The sequence below is a fragment of the Penaeus monodon genome, chromosome 6 (assembly GCF_015228065.2).
Source record: "Penaeus monodon isolate SGIC_2016 chromosome 6, NSTDA_Pmon_1, whole genome shotgun sequence".
Taxonomy (NCBI): domain Eukaryota; kingdom Metazoa; phylum Arthropoda; class Malacostraca; order Decapoda; family Penaeidae; genus Penaeus; species Penaeus monodon.
This window is the reverse complement of record NC_051391.1, coordinates 20245783-20265520: the sequence shown is the minus strand read 5'-3', so window position 1 is coordinate 20265520 and position 19738 is coordinate 20245783.

Here is a 19738-nt window from a genome sequence, read left to right as displayed (position 1 = left end):
ACATATGCAAAATAGATCCATACGAATACAAGCACATTACTGAATAATTGCATAGTTAATTAACTTCATAAAATGCCATAAACATCAAGGTAAACAATTGGAGTAAAACCTCGCATCATCTTTGAGCTTTTATTACTGAATTTTATATACGATAATTAGTGGGTTCTATCGAATTATCAGTATGAATAACTGCTGTCCAGGGCGCAGCATGTGGGGTGGGATGTCAAACCCGAGCGGCCGCGGCCTCCAGAATTGTCTAAAACTGCTGCGGTATTTGCGGGCAGCGAATGCTCGGGTGAGAGGGCTCCGGCATGTTCTTTTGTGGCTCTGTAAATCCTAATCCAGCTGAAGTTGGTAGACTACTGTCGAAGGTTTATTGTCAGGTGCAGCGCATTGTCTTTCAGCTAAGGCTGAGAATTAGCCTCCGACGAACGAGGAAATAAGCCTTGCGGAGGTCTGAGAAGGTGATGGACCAGACGTGAGCCAAGATTCTGCGTCAATAGCGGGCGTGTTGATAGACCGCTGGAGGCTGTCCCAAGTGGACGTCTGAACACCTCCTGGGCTCATCTCAGCGTCTACTTAGCTCCTTACCCGCGAAGGCTGAAGGATTGAGATTTGTATGGAGTTTGTGACAGACACGAGATGGCCAGCAGTCAAAATGTTAGCTCAAGGCGCGCTAAATGGTGGAGATGTTTGGGTTGGGCAGCGTAAATACTCATGGCGTCACGAGGCTCGACCCTCACTGTCCGAAGCTGCGCGCGAAAACCACACGCAAATGGAGGGAAAAACAACATTGGAACCTGGCATGTTTTCAGAAGACTGTCAAGTGGAAGCTAAGGATGTGGCTTGAGTATTGTGAAGTTATTGCTAATCTTAATTTTTTAGCGTCGAGTTGGATTTGCAAATCTTCGAGCTGAATAATTCATAACGCCTCCTTTCTTAAACATGGAAAAGCATTTTAGCCTCTGATATCCCGATAAGGGGCAGATAAACCGATATTCCTCTCCGCAAATATTAATAATAATCCGGATGCTCCGCCTAGTGATGCAAGAGCGGGAGGTGTGAGGCGTCAGGCAAAGGCACGGCTGGATGTCAGGGGCTGAGACAAGCCAAGCAATGATAACAGAAAATCGTGCGATGAATTATTGGATGATGGCCGACGTGACCCCTATCACTCTGCCGAGTTTTTACATGCGTTTTAACTTAACTTTAGGTCGTGTCTGCCTCTGAACTTTCCTTTTTTTGTCTTTGTAATCTTTTTCTTTCTGTAACCGTTCTGAATAAATCTGTTGTCTCCCGCTTTTATGTATTTTTCTTCCAGTTTGCACCTGTTATTTCCCCCCTTCCGTGACTTCCTGTTCGGTCACATTCTCTTGTTCTCTATCAATCTTGCGAGTTTCCCGCTCCTTTACCCCTTCCTTCCTTCCGTCATTTACTACGAGGGAATGACAGATATATAGCAGGCGTGAGGGATGAAGTGAGGGAGAGGAAGACCAGTAATCCACTTTTTGATCTTTAAAGCGGTTGAATTGCAATCTTAGATATCCAGGGACGTCCGTGCAAGATGTGCATGTTATACCACCTGATGGGTGACACGCTGTCGAGCAAAAGTCACCTGAGGCTCGTGAAGGACGGCATTAGCTTAGAGTATCGCAGACGTCTCTCGCACTCCTCCGCTCGGGACCATTATGCTTTGTCGAAGCATCAGGAATGACATATCACCGACGGCTTGGACTGTCTCCCCTCCTACCCCCGTGGCGGTGTCGTAGCTTGACGAGGCGTGGATGTAGAGGTCAATAGCACTCGCTGGCTTCGCCTCTCTCAAGACAAGCCATAACGGGCCTTATCAAAGCAGAGCACAGGGCTTGTCGTCACGTCCTGGCGGGTGTTATGACTAACGAGTCGGGGCAGCTACGTTTCCCTTGAAAGTGAATTATTGTAATTAGAGTTTCAATATCTTTATTGCTGTTCTTACATGTTTTTATCATGAGACCCTGAAGGAAGTGCCAAATCATAGTTACTGGTGAAGTAATACTTGAACTTTATATTAAATATTGGGTGTCTGGACATGAGTTGTGGGAGGACCCGTGGAAGAGAGGATGGGGGCTGTGGTGGAATAAGGGATGGGGATGGTGGAAGAGGGGTAGGGAGGAGGGTGGGTTGGGGAAGTGGAAAGACGTAGCAGCACTCATCAAACAACTGACCACGTGATCATGCCAAATACTGGGAAGAGATCGATGGTGTTTAATATTCTAGGAATACTGATAAAAATTATGCCATTAACGCCTCGTCCCTTTGCTCTGCGACTTCGTGTGTGTGTGTGTGTGTGTGTGTATGTGTGTGTGTGTCTGTACAAATGCCTGATCGTGTGTATGTACAAGTGCCTGGTCGTGTGTGTGTGTGTGTGTGTGTGTGTGTGTGTGTGTGTGTGTGTGTGTGTGTGTGTGTGTGTGTGTGTGTGTGTGTGTGTGTGTGTGTGTGTGTGTGTACAAGTGCGTGATCATGTGTGCATATGTTAAATACAAATCCTCCGTGTCTATAGAGCATCACGCACGTACACGTCAAGATCCATCACAGCTGCTCGCCTTCCCTGCGCTCCTCAAAGTGCCACCGCGAACGGCGATGACACATTCGACTCCTAGCACGTCAGGCTGATCGTAGACATCCCTTGCATCTTGCATAAGCACCGCTCGGGGAAAGTATCAGCTGAAAAAAAGGAGAAAAACACATGGGCTGGAGTATGCCACATTTCAAATGCTTGCATTAATTATATGCGGCCCAGTTGTCAACCCAGGACCAGCCAGTTCGGACGACGAGAGACGCCCATCTTTCCGGCATCTTTGTTTATTGGCTCATCGCGGGAGACGAGCGCATGCCATTGGTGCAGCCCTTTAACGTGGAAGGCCTGTGATTGGTCAGCCCAACTCCTGCAGAGACCACATGTGTTGAGAGAATTGACCAAAGGAACTTCCTGCGGGGGGCATCCTAATTTGGAGCAATTTTGCATATAAATCTGCAATGAATTTCACTCAACAGCTTTATGGTCACTTGGTGTTTGCCATGGGAAAATATATGCTCACAATAATGACTGTAGCCTATTGTTCTTAGCGGCGCGTGTTGAATTGCGTCGATGTATTTTTCTTGTAAAGTTCTGGGGATTTTGACAAGAAAAAGTGGCCGTTGTTAAGTAGGGGAGACGATGAACATTATGCGGGTGTATGAGAAGGCTGGGTCCGGGCCAAATGCTTGCTCTTTGATCTCGACTTTTTTCGGCTCTAATTACTTGGTTTTAGACATTCAGCCACTTGATATCTAAGGGATCTTTGTGTGATCTGTTAAGCATTATTATTCAGGAAACCCGCATGTCCGTGCGGTTTAATGAGGTCATTAAACAGCATGTCAAAGTTAACTACAAGGTTTGTGGGACTGATGTGGAAGTGCGTGCGTTTGTGCACGTATGTGGTTGTGAGTATAGTCTGTGCATGCGCGCTTGTATGTGGGCGCCCGTGTTTGTTTGTTTGTATGGTTAGGGTGGTTTTACGGATGTGGGTGCATGAGAGAGACAGACAGAGACAGAAACAGACGGATGGAAACAGACGGAAAAAGGAGAGATAAACAAATAGAGCGAGAGAGAGGGGTGAATGAAGTATTTGACTAGCATATATGTAATGACATGTAATTCCATCACTTTTTTTTTCTTAGGATATATGAAATACAAAATAAGAAATGGTTCAGCATTGCACGGCTAAGCAATGATTAGCATACGCACCAGTTAATCTAGATTAAATAGTTTCTCAAGTTCTTGTGCAAGTTTTATGAAGGGTTAAGGCCATTAGGGAATACATCTATTCCACTAACACTGACGGCGGTCGAGGCGGTCCACGTGTTACGACTTCGTGCCTCAAGGAAGACGCACCAAGACGGGCCTCCCTCCTTCACTCCCTCCCCCCGCCTCCCGTCCCTACAAAACTGACCAGGCGAAAACTGCCGCGAAACAATTTAGGTTGTCAGAAGAAGAGCACATGTCAAACACTGGGCCTGTCACGACGCCTGTTATTTCCACGATGAAGGCCCGTGGTAAAAATTGTGCTAGATAGAATGGAGTTGTCAGTTGGGGAGGTGGCCATGTTTGAGGAGCGCGGACCCCGTCACAGAAAACAATTGACGATCGACGTGGCGTTCCATGGTTCGCTCGTCCCGTTCTAAGCCACACTCGAGCCACCTTTTTGTGCGACCGCCATAACGTCCAGAAGTCGGAAGAGCGGCCTTTGTGGCTCCAAAGATGAAGTTTGAGTTAATTGCGACTTAAATGCCCGAATAGTTGCAGCCTGACTTATATTCTGCGTATGAGTTCCGCCGGGGAAAAATCGCTAAAGCAAGGAACCTTTATATATTTCTGTTATTAATGGAGATGAATAAATTAACTTTTGCAATTGCATAAATTAATCTATTTTCTGTGATGAAAACCGCATGCATGTTCATGGGCCGTCGCTGGCAAACCACCAAAAGGACGATATTAGATACAGCTGTTGGGATTTATTTCATTTATCTAAAATTGACTTGATTTAATTGTTGCTCGGAGGAAAGAAATGCTTTGTCTAATTTTGGCTTAGGATGCTTAATATTAGTGTGTGTGTGTGTGTGTGTGTGTGTGTGTGTGTGTGTGTGTGTGTGTGTGTGTGTGTGTGTGTGTGTGTGTGTGTGTGTGTGTGTGTGTGTGTGTGTGTGTGTGTGTGTGTGTGTGTGTGTGTGTGTGTGTGTGTGTGTGTGTGTGTGTGTGAGTCAAAGTGAGAATGAAAGAGAGAGGGAGAGAGAGAGAAAGAGAGAGAGAGACCGAGGGAGGCGGAAACCAAGTCGGAGGGCGAAGGGAGGGCGGAGAAGACGCCGCGGCAGGAGGCAGGGGCTCGAGACCTCCCCTCGGATGAGCTGTCCCCGAATGGCTCAGGGTCTTACCGCGTCAGTACTGAATAGAGTTTGATTGTGCGGGATTGATAGCGTGTGATAACTTGTCGTACATCTGTATTGGATCCACCGCGTGATAACTTCCACCCAAGAGAAGACAGTGCGATGCTACTACGTGATTTAAGGTCGGTCTTAAAGGGTTACGGCTTCGACCGATCGCCTTAAATGTTAGCCTTGAGGAGGATTATCTCCCAGCGGAGATTTCTCACTGTGCGTCCGATAAGGAATGCGGGGATTTTACAGTACAACCTGCTCCGTCGTCATTGTTGTTTGTTTATGGCGTTATTGTGCATTTTGGAGGCTATCATAAAATAGGAGACCTCGTTAGCAAGGTAACAAAGTAGTTGTTAACGGCTGTTTGATCACGCACGTCATAAAAATTCTTTTATCAAAGAACATCTTACACGGGAAGAACTTTTAGCCTTGGGGGTTTGAGCAGTTCTGCGTCAGTTCTTTTCCCCTCATAAATCTACATGTACATTCGCACATGTGTTTCTGTTTTTATTAGATATCATTGTGTTTTATTGAGATCTCTTATTGTTTTTCTTTTATTTTCATATCTTTTTGCTCAATAATTCCGTCACACAGGAAGAAAAAAAAATACATTGCTATTACCTATTGTTTTATAGCAGTACTTGAACACTGGAAATCAACAAACATAACTTTGCCATAGCATTCTGCTGCGGGCCGCCGGTTGAGCGCACTTCGATGACAAACTCCACAAGAAAGATTGACAATATCTGGCAGTTCGTAGAAAAAATTGCCCGAGAATAAATCACCGGCTGAAGGTTTTATTAGATAATGATTTTATCGCTTGATGGCCAAGAAACGAGTGCCTTGTATTGTGTTGCTTAAGATTATGGTCTCCTGATCTCTTGGTCTTTTGAAGTTCCCTGGCGACTCTTTGTCTCCTTGTCTCTCGGCACAGCGCTCACTCTCTCTCTTCCTTCCCCCCATTCTCTCTCTCTCTCTCTCTCTCTCTCTCTCTCTCTCTCTCTCTCTCTCTCTCTCTCTCTCTCTCTCTCTCTCTCTCTCTCTCTCTCTCTCTCTCTCTCCGCTCTCCCCCTCTCCCTCTCTCCCTCCCTCCCTCCCTCCCTCCCTTTCTCCCCCTTCCCGCTCCTGTTCCCGGACTGACTCACTCCTCATTCATTCATTCCTTCACTCTCCCACTCACTCCCTCGCTCACCCTGCTTGTATAATCCCCCAGGAAGCACCCCGCCTCCCCCGCCCCCAGTCTGAACTTGGTGTCGTGGCCTCGAGATGCGCGAGATAATCGTTTATATATCTTATAAAAGACAAGTTCTCTCTCCTCCTGCGGTCGCGAGATGGCGCTGGAGGCTCGTCGGACTCGTCGCGGGCGGGTGGAGTCGCGCCGTCACCGGGATGAGGGCCTTGTTTGCGAATATATTAACTGAGCCTTAATCAGACGGAGATAAAGTGATAGAGGCTGCCTTGGATCCGGAGTCCCTCGCCTCCAACGCGACGGGAACTTATGATCGGGCCGATGGACGGATGGATTAAGTTCGAGCACTTGCACACGCTCGTGGACACACGTACATATATACAACGCATACAGACCCACACACACACAAACGGAAGCATACATGCACACACACACACACACACACACACACACACACACACACACACACACACACACACACTTACAAACACTTACACACACTTACACACACACTAATACACACTGACACACACACACTTATACACACTTGCACACACTAATACACGCGCAGAACTGAATATCCAAAAAAGGAAAAATAAAGCTTTTATGGGCCACAGAAAAGGAAATGTTTTCGAATTCCGATACAGGTTGCGCATTACTAATTAATACGGATCTTTACTTCAAATCCAGATAACACGAACCAGGGCCGGACATGCTCAAAGTTGACCTGATATCCAGCCTGACTTATGCCGATCACGCTGACTTTTTGAAGGCTACGCATGCAGATCGCCGGGGTCCGTATATGTAGGTCCTCATGTGCAAAATCCACAAAACACGGTATGATGTATTGGTACGGCCTCGCGTATATGGGACCGCCTGCAACTGTTTACCTGGCGATGGTCGGCCTCATCATCACAAAGGGCTCCCTCAATCATGGCCACTCGTAAATGGTAGTAAAACATCAAGGGCATTATCGGCTTTTTCGTTCAATCACCGGACACTTTTTACCGGAGTATGAACAGCTTTATGCTCCTGCTGATTTACTGGTGGTCTGTGAGTAGGCAAGGTTGTTAGCCCACCCTCAGCCCAGCGCCGGCTCTTGCTGCCTCTCTCTCTCTCTCTCTCTCTCTCTCTCTCTCTCTCTCTCTCTCTATATATATATATATATATATATATATATATATATATATATATATATATATATATATATATATATAATCTCTCCCTCTCTCTCTCTCTCTCTCTCTCTCTCTCTCTCTCTCTCTCTCTCTCTCTCTCTCTCTCTCTCTCTCTCTCTCTCTCTCTCTCTCTCTCTCTCTCTCTCTCTCTCCCTCTCTCTTTCTATTTGTCCTCTCTCTCTCTGCCCTTCTATCTTTCCTCCCTCACTCAGTCACTCCCCATATCTCTTTCTCTCTCTCTCCTGTTGTCTCCTTGTTAATCTATTGGTTTTTGCTCCCCCCACTTTCCCCTTTCCGTGCTGACCCGAGGGGGGTCCGGCACAAGATCCTCCGCCGTCGGTCCAGCTCGATGAGTGTCGTGCGGGTCAGGTCTCCAAGACGTTTATGAGAGACGTGGCGCGGCGTGCGGGCCCCGAGGGACGTAGGGAAGGTCTGGAGGCTGCGGCACCTCGGGCTGGCCTTGCCGATTCCTCGGAGGAGAGCTGGAGATGCTGGAGAATCTCGTTCTTCATCTGCAAGAATGGCAGAGTGAGAACGACGGGGAGGGTAACGTGTGACAACAAAGAAGCGAGGTTGCTGGGATGAGGAGTCGAAGGACCTTGGCCGTGTCACCAAGGGGATAAGATCGCGACGTAAATCGTGGCGTGTCATAAAGCGCGCGTCCTGAGGCGAACGCAGAGGAAGGGGCTGAAGGAGGGGCGGTGTTAGGAGGGACATGCGCACGTAAAGCTTCGACATGCATGTTTATCACTTATTTTACCTTGATGTGCCCTTCCCTGTCTGCTTTTTTGTCGCAGTAATTGTGAACTCCTGGAAATATGAGTCATTAATGAAGAGCAAAACACAATTACCTGCTTTAAAGAGTAATAAGCTTGAGCTGTGGGAAGGGACCCAAAAATGCATTAATTTATCGTGAGAGTGAAAAAAGACAAATGTCCGAAATCGTGCAGGTAAGAGACGGGAGGGAAGAATGCGAATATATGACGGAAGCGAAATGGCGCAAGAAGGGCGAGGACAATAAACACTCATCAGATAATTTACATGTTATCGAAGAATCATAGATAAAGAAACAAAGGTGGGAGAGAGGAGGGCGGCACTGGCAGTGAGAGACGAAGACACCACGGATGAAATATGACGAGACATACCTCGCCAGAACAAAGACGGAGAGATATCTTGCAGGGGTGAAAAACGGCGACACACGGGCGTCCAGGTGAGTGATAAACAAAATAAATAAAGGTAATAAATTATTGACGCTTTTTTATGGCCACTGAAGGAATAATTCTCAGGCAGACGAAAGAGCTGTCCCATCTCTCTCCCCCATCTCTCTGTCTGTGTGTGTGTGTCTCTCTTTCTCACTCACGCGCTCGTTGAATGATTTAAGGATGCCATTCTCACTCTCTGATTTATATGTCATTGTTTATATGTCGTAAAAGTCGTCAGCGACCCCCGCCACCATAGATCTGCCACCTCGCTCTTCAGATTTGGTTTCATGGGTCCGCGTCCAATATTTTCGTCCGCTTTCCATTATGTTGAGGCTGCGAGACGCTTCGGGACTGCGCGTCGCGGCTTCGTCTCCGGCATCGCCTCGCTTTGGATCCGCCGCCGCCGTTGGTTGCGTTCGTCATCCAGGGCCATTTGACGTCCAGGCGAGGAGGGCGGAAGGGGGGGGGGGCGGCGCGCACTTGGCCTTCTCATCAGGGAGGAGAGGATGAGCGCCTCGCCTTGGAAGAATGCTCGGATGATATAAAACAAACAAAATAAATGCTGTCGTATCTAGCACGGGGCTAATTACGAAACCGGGAGGTGCTTAACAAGAACCAAAGCTCTTGTTTGTTGAACTTGTAATGCAGGTTCGGAACGCCGATAAATCAGCCCGGCCATATTGCATTCGATAGAAGCAGCAGAACCTGCGTTTATCTAGGAAGTTCATCGCGTCTCCACGTGCAGTACTCGGTGTCACTTCGAATCGGTAAAGGGGGCGGGGGGGGGGATAGAATGCTCTTTTTATATTTAGGTTCACTAGGGGTATCTAAAACAGCTGCAGTGACTTTGCTTTGGCCGCGGGAAACATCTTGAGTCAAGTTCTCTTTGCGTTCCACTTTGAAATACTTGAATATGTGGCTGAAACTGCAGGGATTATTAGCAAATTATTTTACCAGAAGATATTCATAAATTCATACGCATAAACGCATGCAATATATATATATATATATATATATATATATATATATATATATATATATATATATATATATATATATAAATATATATATATAACACACACACACACACACACACACACACACACACACACACACACACACACACACACACACACACACACACACACACACACAACACACACACGAACACGAACACACACAACACGAACACACACACACACACACACACACACAACACACACACACACACACACACGAACACACACACACACACACGTGTGTGTGTATGTATATATATACATATGTATATATATATATATATATATATATATTATATATATAATTGTATATGTATATGTATATATGTATATATATTATATTAATATATATATATATATATATATATATATATATATATATATAATATATATATATATATATATATATATATATATATATATATATATATATATATATATATATATATATATATACATACATACATACATATATTGAAGCTTTACTGATTTTCATTGCTAAGAAGAGTGAGTATGTTTGAGCGCACGTGTGTATTTTTATGACAGTGCCACACAGTCGCAAGTGTGAAGACAAGGTGGCGGCGGCGAGGGAGCGCGCTGGCTGCCCAGGCTCGTGTTGAGGCCGGCCATCACTAATTGTATTACAGTGTTAAGTCAAGCTCGAGTCATGGGTTAACCCCGTACTAAGAACTGGTTAAGCTGGTTCCTTGTTTTAGAGGCCGCAGTACCGGACGCCGGCGCCCTTCCTGCAAGTGCCCTTGTTTGTCCTGAAAGGCGCTTATCGGCGGAACACCGAAGTCGCCGCCGCTCTTATCACACCCGGGGTGCTCGGCTGACCTCGTTACGGCGTGATGCGCAAGAGATTTCGGAAAAAAGCAGGTGTAAAAGTTGGGAACTGTACACCTTTCTTGAGCAATGGAGACTTCCTGGATGCCCCCGAGTGTCCGCCATATCTGAGATATTTATCCTCTCTCTCTCTCTCTCTCTCTCTCTCTCTCTCTCTCTCTCTCTCTCTCTCTCTCTCTCTCTCTCTCTCTCTCTCTCTCTCTCTCTCTCTCTCTCTCTCTCCCCATTTCTCTTTTCAAAGATTCAAAGGAAAACAGATTCATGCCGCGTATCCTTTTTAGGATAACTGTATTTTGCAACTAGATACGGCGGCCGGATCAGCCGAGAGCCCATTGTAACCGTGATTGTATACAAGCCAAGTGGATTGTTACTCTATCTCGGATGATTTAGGAAGTCTGGCCACAGAGAGAGCCGACACCGGGTGTCCAGACCTGACGTGGATTACCCGGGATGCAACACTCATAAGAATCACCTTCATGTTGCAGGAATCTGAGAACGCATTGTCCGCTGGTCGTAGCCAACAGCTCGGCCCGATTGAGCGCCTCTGATGCATGACTCCGGTCAACTTAATAATCAGAAAAAATACGCAAGGCTTGACCCATTCCGGAGGCGGATTTACCTTTTGTAGAGTACACGGACCAGGTCAATTTTTTTTTCTCGCGGCGGGTCCCTGTGGCTCCCCCTCCCCGCCCTAAATCCCTCAGTGACAGTTGTAGTTACACGCCGTAGACTAACATACGGCCATTGTCGAGATGTTAGAATGCTTCGCTCATAAAATGTAGTTGTACATTACGTCAGCTCCCCAGAAAAGAGGAAAAAAGATTCCAAAAAGATACTCTCACTCCCGTGGCTCTTAAATTTCATCTGACACCGCAACAAAATCCAGCCCAGCTTATCGCGCGAGATCACATCAGCAGCGAAAGTTAGTAGAAACAAGAGAGGTAGGGGGAGCGGCGGGGGAAAGCACCGTGTACGCCTAGAAGGGGGCATGAGCGGGTCGTCTGATAAAGCAAAGCGCCCATGCATAAATCACTGGCATGACGGGGCATATGAAGGGACGTAGCAAGTGACCTGTCTTGGCGGGGGGGGGGGTAGAAAAGGGGAAAAAGGGAAAGAGACGGGCAGAGAAAGGGGTGGGAGAGGGGCACGAAATAAGGAAAGGGGAGAAAAGGAAGAAGACGAGGGAGGGTTTCGACAAGCCCCAGAGAAAAAGGAAACGGGTCATGGTTTTGTTGGCCAAGAGGGAATGAGGAAGGAGCAGTCAAAGCGGCCTCGGGTTTTGTCAGATAAAAGGAAGACAGGGAAAAAGAAGGAAGGAGAAGAAGAAGATGGACGTGATATTTCGGACACAAAAGGTGGAATAGGAAGTCGAGAGGTCAAGGGAGGGGCCCGGGAGGAGGGAGGAGTAATAGTTATAGGAAGGAGGGGTGATGTTACGTTCTCAGGGAAGAGGGTGGAGGAGGGGAGGAGGAACGAGGGGGAGCTGTAGGAGAACGCGGGGAAGCATGAGGAGTGGGACCAGTGAGGATTGTAGAAGGGTGAGGGAGGGCATATGTGGGAGGTAATGGATGGGGGGGTGAGGTACTGAGGCAAGGAGGTCGTCTGAGGATGAGGCAAAAGGGAGTCGTAGACAGGTGAGGCAGAGGGGGTAGTGGAGTGGCCAAGGGGGTCGGTGGAGTAGTGAGGCGGGAGTCGTGGAGAGGTAAAGCCACGGGGACGGGGGGGTGGCCTCAAGGTCCCCCGACACCGGGTGATACATGGCACGACTCGGGCGGGATAAGAGAAACACGATGATTTGTTATGTTTAGCTCGTCTTCAATAGGTTTCAGGTCATGTTAATGGCTAATTAGATAAGATCCAGAGAAATCTCTTGCTCGGCGTTCTTTTCAATTCGGGGAATTTGTTTAGGGAAAAGAATTCGTTTCTTCTCAATAAGCGATTACACCATTTACTTGCTGAGCTATAATAGTGGGCTCTGGAAAAAAGCGAGCTCGGCACATAGATTTGGAGCAACAAGGACCAGGGAAAATTAAGTTCTTTTGAGGTCCGCCGTGCCGAGCCGGGTTGCAGGATGCGAAACCGGAGACGGTCTTTGGGAGAAGGGAAGGCGGAGCGCCATGATGGAACACTGGACGCTGGGAGGTGATGGACGGCCGCCCCTGCTGTATTGTTGCTGCACCGCTCATGCTGCTGATCACTGCCGCGCTGCTGCGCTCTTGTTGATCTTTGTGGGGCTGCAGCGCAATTGTTGGTCACTGCCGCCGGCGCACGGTTGTTGCCCGCCGGCGAGGATGGCGCGCAGATTGTCACGGTCAGCAGAGTGCGCGTCGCTGGTCACCATCAAAGCTAATACATCCGTAAGGGTTATTATCCCATAAATGGAAGGCTTTAAATCTGCGTAGTTAAGGCTGACTCGGTGTGGGTCGGCGAGGGGAGGAGTTGCGAAGCTAAGGAAGGAAGTTACGATGTTGTGATAAAGGAGGAAGATAAGGAGGGAGTTGTAATGGCCAGGGAGAGAGCTGGGCTGCGGGAGGGCTTCGAGGAGGAGGGAAGAAGAGGGCTGGGCTGGGCTGTGGGGGAGGGTGTCGAGGGGGAGAGAGGAAGAGTTTGACTGAGAAGACGTGAAGGAGGGAGGAACAACAGATGAGCCAGGAGGGTGGGGTGAGAGGGCGAATGTGGGAGAAGATGGAAACGAGAAGCAGGATGGAGAATGGATGGAAGGAATTTAGACATAATAAATGAGGACGAGGAGAGTAAAGTGGAAGGCTAGAAGAAAGAGGGAGGAAGTCAAAAGAGGGAGAGGAGGAGTGAGGAGGAGTAAGGGTCCAGGCAAGGTGTGGAGGCGGGGCACTGTGAAGGAGGGCCGTGATGGAGCATTAGCTTGTGTCCCGGCTTGGGACACGGTCATGATGGAGTTGATGATGAAAATTGAAGAAGAGTGAAGAAGCCGAGAGAAAATAAGGGAGCGGAGTGCGATGATAACAGAGGAGGGAGAAGGACGTGAAGGAGAGAGATGATTAAGATTCTGAAAGAAGAAATGAAGAAATTGCATCAAAAGTAATGGAAAGAGAAGAAATAATAGAAAAAATGTATGGGGCGAAATTTGAATAAGTAAAGGAATCCAAAAAAATTGGAGTGAGCTGAGAAGGGCCGCGAAGAGCCGAGGGAGGCAGAGGCAGAGACAGGCGATACCTGCCATCCCGCCTGATATACTACTGGACGGAGGTCGGTGGGTGGTGTATTGTCTTAATGCCATCTTGTCAGGCAGCCCTCCCGTACCATGCGTCATGCCCGGGCCTACCCCCCGCTGCTGAGCCACTCCCCCTGCCGGACCATCTTTGCCCTGGCGGCGCGAGGCAGTCCGCCACGGACGAAAATGCAGCCTCACGGACTTGTTATTTTGAAGGATGCTTCTGTTTGAGGAACACTTCTCAGTGACGTGAATCTTTCTAGATTGATGTTTCTCTGTAAATCTCATGACGTTTCCGTAGCCCATGTGGCTTATTATGATATATCCGTTGCATTGCATTTTACATCAATTTCTAAGAAACCCGATGGCCGATCTCCTACATGATTTTACCCTGAAACAAGCGATTGAACAGAACCTCATAATGAACGTGAGGATGCGCCGTCATGGTGATTGCATCGGTAATTATACATTGGTAAATGCGTTGGGTTCGATCCTGACAACCTGTGACCTGCCCTTTGAGCCCGCTTGACCTGGCCTCGGGAAAGTAGCTCCTCCTCCTCGCCGCCTGTCCCTAGGAATGCCCTTCACCGCATCGGTCTTCCCTTTCAGTCAGAATAACAGCCGTGGGAGAAGCATCACCACGAGCATTTTGAACTTTTTCTTCAGTCCGGAGAGGAGCGAAGCAGCCATTGCCTGTAAGGCCGCCCGGCGTTTGCTTTGCATTCAGAGTCACAAGGAAGTCACGGCTGTTCCAGATTGGCACATCAGGAGTCGAGAATAGTATCGGAACTTCCGGCTGAAGAGCAACCGACCTTGGCTGGCAGGTAAACACAGCTTGTGCTTTCTGTGGGTGACGTGACCTCCGTCCTCCCGATTTTTTTTTTTTTTTTTTTTTTTTTTTTTTGGGGGGGGGGCGAATCCCTCCACGTCGTCACGCTGCTTAATGACAAGAGAATCAGTTATGACATTGCTTTCATTCATTATGACCTGAGGTGTTCGGACACCTGCAGTATCCCGTAACGTCTTGCAACTGCAGCGCCGGCCGCGCTAGCACTCACTGCTGGTGCAATTTGTGTGTCTGTGAATTATTAGGACATGATGAGGGGGGGGGGCGGTACTCACCGCATATCGAGGACGCATTTCCCGTCTTGCTGCCAGGCTGGACGACCCAACCGGCAGCCCAACCTTGGAATTACACCTTGCTTCTTATTGGTGTGCGAGTCACCGCGAGCCTTTCCGTTTTGTGAAGTTCGAAGGTGGCCAGGGTCGGCGCGGCTAATAAATCACATTCCCGCGTTGCATCAGAGCGGCCACCGAGACAAGGCTCCGAGGCAGATAAAGATCTCCCCAAGACCTCATAATGGCGCTATATTTCATCCACACGTTGCAGCTTCTCCGGCCCGCGCGCCCTCAGAGACTTCGGCGGGCGCTGGGAGGGCGGAGTGCCAGCGGCGGAAGGGCCGGGACCAAGGGCGGACGCCAGAGCACCCGACCTGCCCTCCGTCGCCCTGGTCCTCGTCCTCCTTCGTGGCATCCATCTGGCCTCCCTCGCCCGCCCTCGCCCGCCCCTCGACGGCGCGCGAGTCCTCCGTGTTGGCCGTACGGGGGGCTTTATCCTGCCTGTAATTATCGAACGATATTTTGGTGACCTTCTATTGTTTTATGGAGTGACAAGAAGATGTGCGGAGATAATGTTGCCGGGAGACAGCTCAGAATGGCACATGAGGAATGAGCCGCGGAAAGATGGCAGAGATTGCAGTGTTGGTCCTGCCATTTCTCAGCGGTGGAGCTGTCTATGTTAGGCAGTTGCACTATTATCGCTCGTCAGTATCTGCAGCGGGCGTGCAATATATCTGTGTTGCACGGCGACGCGTATAAATGAAATGTGTCGCTGGCTGATGGATGCGTGGTCGAGACAAAGGTTGCACGCCCGTGAGTCCCGCTGGGCGACAACCTGGCCGTCACGCCGCCCGCCCGCCGCGGCCCCGCCATGCCCATGGAAACACCTCCTTCGTCACTCCGCCGGCCGGCCCGCAGGACGCTGGAAATCTCATTGATCATTCCATTCCCAGGGCACGTTTCCCTCGCCCTTCCAAGGGGCGGACGCTGCCGGCGAAGCGCAATGGCACTCCAAGAACAGTGTCCAAAAAGCTTTACCAAAAAAGGAAAATTGGTTGTGTTGAAATCCAAAAATTAAGGACACTGAATTTAGATTAAAATACAATGTTTGCGACTTGGTGTAATACTCTTACGTGTGTGTGTGTGTGTGTGTGTGTGTGTGTGTGTGTGTGTGTGTGTGTGTGTGTGTGTGTGGTGCGCGCGTGCGTGCGTGTGTGCGTGCGTGTGTGCGTGTGTGTGTGTGTGTGTGTGTGTGTGTGTGTGTGTGTGTGTGTGTGTGTGTGTGTGTGTGTGTGTGTGTGTGTGTGTGTGTGTGTGTTTCCCACTTGAAAGACATCGACTGCCCTACCCCTCTGCCGGCATGGGCTGTGTATCGAGCCTACACAATAATGAGCGTAATAACCCCCTGACAGACACACATCCCTGTAAATCATATCACCGGATGACTCGACGAATCTTGTACCTGAAGCATCGAAATTGTTATAAATACTTCTATCACGACGAAAGTAGGCTTCATTTCACCGTCGACTTTACTCTTCAGTTCTTCCTGTGTTAAGTGGTGTTTCGCAATGCTGTCTCTTTTGTGTCTTTACGATTTTTATGCGTAACGAAAAAGGGGAGATTACGACTGAAAAGAAAAAAGTAAGATTACTTTTTCTAAGCTACAAAGGGCGTCATTAATCATTTCTTCTCTGATTGAAAAGTGTGACTTAAATCACGCATATCATCAGCTTTACCTTAATTGGTGCGACAGGTTTGGACGTCGCCCTTGTAACTGAGGCAAAGCTGGCATTCACAGGTTAGGACGAGTCAGCGACAGGTGGGTTGATTGAGAGAGGCGCGACATTCTTGGTGCGCTGTGTCCGGGAAGTTCCACTTGGCCTCGACTTGGGCTCTCGTAAATTCATTCTCTTGTGCAGTTGTGCTGTCACTAGACGCAATCGTAAAGTCTGGAGTTTTAGGGTCCGGTGGGAGTGGAAGAAGAAAAGCGAGAAGTTGCACGAACGCTGCGGTGTTCTCGGGAGATCTTAATACATCCAGCTGTCAGGTTGCATTACCCGGAACTACTTGTAATCGGCATAGAGATGACACCATACCCCCCCCCCCATGACAAAAGGTATGTTTTATCTTGAATGTTGTTTCAGCCGCATGTGACTGCGGAAGCCTACTTGCAGTGCGGTTCAGGACGAACGGCCGCATGCGACCCCAGCTGGCTATAGCGAGAGTGCGGCGCCCAGTGCATGTCCAAAATGCGGATGGATATGCAACACTCTTGCAAGGTTTATGTGGTCACCCGAAGGAAGCCTTTTTTTTCTTTTCTTTTTTTCCTTTTTTTTTGCTAGACTTGTGTAATAACATCAAGCGTGTAAGAAGACAATGGAGACCACACCTGAATGGTTGACGATAAACACAAACTGGACGCCATTACTCCACCTTTGTTTTCCTTATCGATTTTTTGGGGGTAACTATATCCTTCTGGAGCAGATGCCAGGCGGGATTAACGTGGTAACATCAGTTGCTAATGCAAAGCCTGGGTTTGACATGATATTTTGAGTGTAAACGGATACAAATGTAGAGCGAATAAGCTTTTTGCATTTTTGTTGTTTTACGACTCGGAACGTGATGAAATATTTACCCGCAAAAGCACAAGATATTATTATTTTTTACATCAAACCGAAGCATTTTCATTGAGGAACGCTCGGCGGAAAGCTATAAAAAGTCATAATTTGGCGTTTCATGCTTTAAATTCCATTATGTCAAATTATGTGTTTTTATATTTTTGTTAGCGCACTCTTTCGCTCTTTTTCATATCATGGGCGGGCTAATGGTGCGGGTCATCATTAACTGAGCGATATGTCGTCCTTTGCGGTATCAGTAAGGGACAATATTTCTTGAGTAAAGTTCATGAAGTGGATGGTGCCATTCTTCATCGAAAGGTCAGACACATACCACCTCATTCTTTAATGCATTCAGCTTTTAATATCTCTCTAAACATTCCCAAGAAAATCATAAACTGAAAATTTAAACCCGAATAATTGACAGACTCACTCACTCACGATGATTTACGAAGAAAAGAACTCAGTCGCCTTGCCAAGTCCCAGGCCGCGCCGAGATGGAATCCAGTGCCCTTTCGGGGGGACTCAGATAATTGTTAAAACTGTTTACGAACGAGTTAGCGCGGCAGCCTGCGAGGCCCTGACCTGGGGGTGACAGGAGGGTGACCTTGCCTGCTTCAGATTGAATTACTCAAAGACTTGGATTAATTATCAAGTTTGGTGGTCCCCCTGAACGTGGCCGGTGGTTTCTTGCTCTAAAACATCAACAACAACAAAGGGAAGTAAAGATATAACGAAGCGATTCAAGGAAGGAATCAAGGCGGTGGTTGAATGAAGCTATAGGAGATCAGTGGGTGGCTCCTAGGAGCCCCACAGCCGCCCCTCCCAGGAGGGGCGGCTGTGGGGTCCGAGATCAACGTGAGAGAGAGAGTGCGTGTGTGTGTGTGAGTGTGTGAGTGTGAGTGTGAGTGTGAGTGTGAGTGTGAGTGTGAGTGAGTGTGTGTGAGTGAGTGTGTGTGTGTGTGTGTGTGTGTGTGTGTGTGTGTGTGTGTGTGTGTGTGTGTGTGTGTGTGTGTGTGAGAGAGAGAGAGAGAGAGAGAGAGAGAGAGAGAGAGAGGGAGAGAGAGAGAGAGAGAGAGAGATGGTGGGTGGGGGGGGGGGAGTTGTTAAGGCTACAAAGTAGTTCTCTCCCAAGCACTGCAGGTCAATAAAGGACCATGTTGGCTTGACTTCGGATATTATGCAAATGTTTGTCGTTAGAGCATGCTTTATTAGTCAAAACATTTTCATTTAGAGTATCATATTTACATAATTACATAAAGCGTTAAATTAACGAAAGTCTGAATAATGAGCGTAGAACCGCGGGTTGCTAAGGTTCCCGGGCCGGCGCTGCAAGACGTCTGCTTGATCGTCATTCCGCTCTTCTTTTGATTCGGAAACAGGATATGATGGGGCGGTATTACGTGAATATAAATTAATTTTAGTAAATTGGGGGAAAAATAGGAATAAAAGTCTTTCCAAGAACCCGTAAAATTCTCCCGCATAGTTATGAGTTGGTATAAATGTCTAGTCGAGTGGGCATTAAAATCAACTTGATGGCTCTGGGTTTCTTTAAGACAAGCTTTGGGTAATTAGTGAATTTTCTTATTTTGGACTTTTAATGGCGGACTAAACCGAGAGAAATGAAGGCATTTACGTGATTCATCTGAGGAGAAGGAGCAGGGGGGAGGAGGAGGAGGAGGCGGCGGAGGAGGAGAAGGATAGAGAGAATGAGAGGAGAGGAGAGGCTGATGAATTAGAATAATGAGAGTAGAAAAAGGAAAAAGTAATGGCACTGGCTAAGGAGAAGAGATGGAAGAGAAAAATGTGAAAAATTCCTCTGGATAAGCAGGGCTCCCGAAGCCGTGTTCCGACGCCGACATCCGGGCTAATCAGAGAATAACGGGCGTGAGGGCGAGTGCCATGCTGCCGGAGCGAGGACAGCCAGCGGCGTGTGTACCTGACAAGTCCAGCTCATCCATCGAGGCAGCTGCACGATGAGTAGGAGACACAGCCGTCCCGTGATCACATGCAAATGCTATGCATGTTTGGGATGTGTGCGTTGTGCCGAGTGATGTGAACAAGTACTGATGTATGTACCTTTGTCTCCACGGACCTGACACTCCGCAGCGCCGCCCTCGCCTCCCGCCCGCCGCCCGCGCATGCGAGTTCTACTTGTAATGTCGTTCGGTTTGATGAGATTATTACTAGTATTTCCAGACTTTGCGCTGAAGATAATGTCAAGATGACTGCAGGGTGAGGATTGGATATATGTTTTTTTCTATTCTATTCTATTTACATGTAAATCGCCGGCTCAGTAAGCAATGGCGATCTTTTCTGGATATTTAATGGTAACTTAATGTCTAAGCAAGTATGTTCGCCTGTGTCGGACCTGGTGCTAGTCTTCTATGGTGAACCTCAGAAGCCTTCATGCTTTGGCTCCCT